The sequence below is a fragment of the Triticum aestivum genome, chromosome 4D (genome assembly GCF_018294505.1).
Source record: "Triticum aestivum cultivar Chinese Spring chromosome 4D, IWGSC CS RefSeq v2.1, whole genome shotgun sequence".
Lineage (NCBI taxonomy): Eukaryota > Viridiplantae > Streptophyta > Magnoliopsida > Poales > Poaceae > Triticum > Triticum aestivum.
The window spans coordinates 467,979,961-467,983,497 of record NC_057805.1 but is presented as its reverse complement, the minus strand read 5'-3'; the positions used below and the strand labels follow the sequence as shown (position 1 = coordinate 467,983,497).

The 3,537-nt window shown below is 52.5% G+C and overlaps 1 pseudogene; it reads left to right on the top strand.

The window, feature by feature from the left end:
- The first annotated feature begins 2,108 nt into the window (after nt 1-2,108).
- On the top strand, nt 2,109-3,311 carry LOC123100352 (ethylene-responsive transcription factor 3-like; annotated as a pseudogene).
- The last annotated feature ends 226 nt before the right edge of the window (nt 3,312-3,537 follow it).

The following is a 3,537-nucleotide window of genomic DNA, read 5'->3' as shown; positions in this document are numbered from 1 at the left end:
ACTCGTTGAGCCGGCGGCCGACGCGCACAACATGTTCGACGAAATGCCCCCAAGGTAAAAAAATTCCAACTTTTCTTTTCTTGTTATTTTTCAATGCATTCACATATAGATACCTTATTTGCATTGTTCAAAAAACTTTGTAGTCTCAATGATGATGCATACATGTCAACTATGGGTGTTGGCTCCAACAATTCGCATTGGTCTCAAACCAATGACATGCATTTCGAAGACCATGAGTTCGAGTTGGACGAGGAGGGTGAGGGCATTGTCGACGCACCGAAAGGAAGAGCGGGCAATTACACCAACGCCGATGACATCTTACTATGCAATACTTGGTTGCAAGTGTCGAGGGATCCATCCGTTGGAGGTGATCAAAGTAGAGATGCTTATTGGGGGCGGATGAAAGAACACTTTGATGTTCACAACGTGAGTGGAATTGACCGCTCCGAGAGATCACTTCGGTCCTGATGGTCGACAATCAACTCGGATTGTCAAAGGTGGGCGGCCTGTCAAAAGGCGGTTGACAAGTTGAACCCAAGTGGCACAAATGAGGACGATAGAGTAAGTGGCATTTCATACATGTTCATCGTACTTGTTGTTGGTGCTAACTTGCTTTGTTTTCATGTAGTACAACATTGCGCAAAACTTGTTCAAAGAAGAGGAGAGGAAAACCAAGAAGGGGAAGATCAAGAAAGGAAGGGTCTTTACCTTGCCCTATTGCTATAACGTGTTGAAGGATGATGAGAAATGGAAGAAGCGTGAAGATTTGGATGATTTGCATTTGAGCAACAAACGCAAGCAAACAATTGAGTTGGATGATGATGATGAGGAGGGTGATGCATCAAGTGATGACGGCAAGAGAAGCCCCACACCCAACTCGGTTTCATACTCGAAGCCAAAGCGTCCGGATGGGTGCAAGAAAGACAAAACCGAAAAGAAGAAGAGGAAAGGAGATGATGAGCTCAAAAATGCTATAGAAGCTATTGTGAAGGCAAGAAAAGAAGCCAACGAGGTGAGGAAAATGGCAAGGAACCAAGATGCCGCGGCCGAGGAGAGGAGGTTGGCGGCCGAGGAGAGGAGGGTGGCGGCCGAGGAGAGGAAGGTGGCTTTGGAGGAGAGGAAGGTGAGCAATGAGGAGCGAACTAGATTGTTGGAATGGGAGAAGCACTTGTTCTTCTTGGACACATCTAACCTCAATGCGGCGCAAAAGGAGTATGTCAATCTTGCCCGTGCAGAAGTCTTGATCCAAAAAAAGCCATGGTTCGTGCAATGGGTGGCGGTGGCCTCGGCGCCATGGGTGGCGGTGGCCTCGGCGCCATGGATGGCATGGGTGGCTTCGGAGGTACCGTGGGCGGTTTAGGTGCCATGGGAGGCATGGGTGGCTTTGGAGCACCCCCGACGCTATGGCCACCATGGGAGGCATGAGTTTTGCTTCTCTCATGGGAGGCATGGGTGCACCTCCGGCCGCCATGGGCGGAATGTCTTTCGATGTGCCTCCTCACACACATTTCCATGAAGATGCCGTTGAAAATCTTGCCAACACCGTCGGAGCTTCACGTGATGCGGTGCGCGATGAGGAGAGGGAGGAAGATGCATCTTCGGAGGCGGAAGAATCGTCTTCCGAAGATAAGGACAAGGACGAAGACGATGACGAGGATTGATGTGTCTTTCATTTGTGTCTTGAACTTGATTTGCATTTTGAACTTGGCTGGATGAACTTGTGGGCATGATTTTGAACTTGTGGGCATGAACTTTTCTTCATCAACTTCTTTGTGTGAAATTTTATATGTCATGTTCATTGCATTTTGAATGTTTCAACTTCATTTTGGGTCCAAAATGCCATTTATGCAATGCCCCGGCGAGTCGCACGCGCTGCATTTTTTGCGCTGTGCTGGAACGGCGCGCGCGCTGCATTTTAGCGCGGCTGTTGGAGCCAGCGCTGGCGGCCACGCAAAACCAGACGAACTCCACGCGGCAAACTAGTTTTTAGCGCGCGGCGCGAAGCACGGCTGTTGGACATGCTCTTATCCGCCATGAATTTTGGAGACTCTGCCCCCTCGGCCCCTCCAAGCGGCTCGCCGTCTATATATTACCTCCGGACACCACGACCAAACGCAACACTACCGCACGCACAACCTTGATCAAGCTGCTCTGAGGTCGTCACTCAAGTACGTAAGAAACAGGGTAGCGACCGACAGGCCAGGGCACGCAGGCACGTATACCTTAGTCACGTACACACAGCGAGAAGTGAACAAAGATGTGCCGCGGTGCAATCCTCGCCGAGCTCATACCGAGCGCGCCGCCCAGGAGCGTCACGGCGGTCCACCTCTTGCCCAAGCGGCAGAGGGTGGACGACTTCGAGGCTGCTTTCAAGCGCTTCGACGAGGACTCTGAGGAGGAGGAGGAGGTGCGCCAGTGCTCGGGGTCGGCGGCAGTAGGCCGGCGCAGTACAGGGGCGTCCGGCGCCGGCCGTGGGGCAAATGGGCGGCAGAGATCCGCGACCCCGTCAAGGGCGTCCGGTTCTGGCTCGGCACCTTCCCCTCCGCCGACGACGCCGCGCACGCCTACGACGACGCCGCCCGCGACTTCCGCGGCGCCAACGCCAGGCTCAACTTCCCCTCCTCGCCCACAACAAGCGCACCCAAGTGCCGTGTAGCCGCGAAACCGACACCGTTCGTTGTTATTGACCTCGACGACGACGAAGAGGGTGATGCTGGAGCAGCGCATGCCGGCGGGATGAGCTCCGAATCCAGCGGCGCCCTGCCGGACTTCTCATGGCAGGGCATGTCCGCGTCCGGCGAGGTCATGGCGCAATCTGTCCATGCTGAAGTGGAGTCCAGCCACTCTGTCGTCGACCTGGGCAGCGCCAAGAAGCGGCCCCGGATCGAAGCCGACGCGGTTCTGCCGGCAGCGGCCGACGACTCCGCCGACCAACTGTTAGATCCTTTCGTGTTCGATGACCAATTCGGCTTCTTGGACAGCAGCTCGTACGAGTGGCTGGATGGCCTGTTCGGCGCCGATGCTGAGAAGATCGACGACAGCCAGCTGGGGCTCTGGAGCTTTGGCGACCATGACTGTCTCGCCGAGGACAGCGCGCGCGTGCAAGTAGAGTAGTACTGTACTGTATCATCGAAGACGACAGGATAGGACACTCGGACACACCTTGTTGATAATCTCTCCCTCTTAAAAAAAAACAAAAAAAAAACACCTTGTTGATGCTGTAAAAACTTCGCAGTTTTGGGTTTTCATGTTCGACTTCAATGTACTAAAACCGTTTCCGTGCAATTAGCATACCTGCCCGGTTGTGATTATGTTCCCGTGTATACTTGATACTCCTTGTGTGCATTTCTTCCTACTTTTGTATCAACAATGCCTGCTCTTGATACGTAAACTAAATAGTGCATATTTATTTTTCATAGTAAGTTCATTTCCCTTAGTTTTCATGTGATGTTTTATCTTGGACATTTCGGATGATTCACTAGATACATGAGGCGTGCTAGTGCACTAGCTAGTCAAAATGTGCATCTAGAAATCTTG